Raw genomic sequence first — 1,229 nt, forward strand, 5'->3', positions numbered from 1 at the left:
AGTACATACAAAACTCAAGTAGGCTTTACCACATTAAATACCTAGTCGAAAAGCTCAGGTGCAGCTGAAAGTGTTAACCTCACAAACTCAACAGAAGAGCGTTATGAACGAGAATTATAGCTGAATTTCAGATGAGTCTCCCGTCAAAAACTAATTGGCATGTCAATGATGGATAAGTCAAACAATACCCACTTGAATTGCTCAAAAGAGAGATAATTTACGAATCTCTCTTATCCTTATCTCTATTAATATTGAGCTAAAAGTGTCGATGCGACTGAATTATCTTTGGAATAGCTTGGGAGATTTTATATGAGGTTTTGGATTTCACATTGTAGCCTCCGTAACCAACTTTAGATAAATGAGTTTCGAAGTGTATATAAACAAAAACTGCGAGGACTGTCACAATGTGAAACATAATCAAACGCTTTGAGAAATAAGAGGGAGGAATCTCGCCCATCTGCCGGTAAGTGGAATAAGTTACTTTTTAGTTGCTTTAAAGATATCATGTCGCTAAACAGCTACGGTTGATCTTGATTCCTGTCTAGAATTTTGCAACAAACAGTTGTGGTAACACATTTANAAGAAATACAAAAAATATTAATTTCCGTTTGAATTATTGCCCCACTCTAGTTCTTTTTCGGACTATTCACAGCATTAGCAGTTTAAATGTATTTCTTCTAACTGCTTGAGGACAACTATTTTTCAGCTACTAGGGTCTGTCCCATACCACGACCAGTTTTAAGGCGAAATCATCCATAAATCAGCATCCGTGCTTTGCCTCAAATTAAAGCACCCACTAATGTTTTCTGTAGGTTGGAATAATTTCGATCGCAGCACCATGAGACTTTGTGTTGTGTGCCAGAAAATTATTCCGCTGACCAAACGGAGCACGTCCCTCCAGCGGAAATCGGGATACCAATAAAAGCAAATCAGAGGTTGCCAAGCAACCTCCATATACGAATCAGTGTGGCAAGGTAGCTGGAAACTGCGTCAGTCAGAAACTTTTTTTGCGGCAAACTCATCTATTGCTACTCAGTTTGCTAACGCACTGATACAGAATATATCCGCTGATTGATATCAAGTGTTTCAACCATTTCAGAGATTGCATACGTCAGAAAAAGTAAGTGCATTTTGTCATACATAAAAAGACTCAGTTCACTCTTGGTATATTTGATCATCTTGAATTGCTTAGGATTTTATTGCTTACAGCAGTCTGCTTGAAGAAGTGC

This window comes from Opisthorchis viverrini (genome assembly GCF_000715545.1).
Source record: "Opisthorchis viverrini unplaced genomic scaffold opera_v5_211, whole genome shotgun sequence".
NCBI lineage: Eukaryota > Metazoa > Platyhelminthes > Trematoda > Opisthorchiida > Opisthorchiidae > Opisthorchis > Opisthorchis viverrini.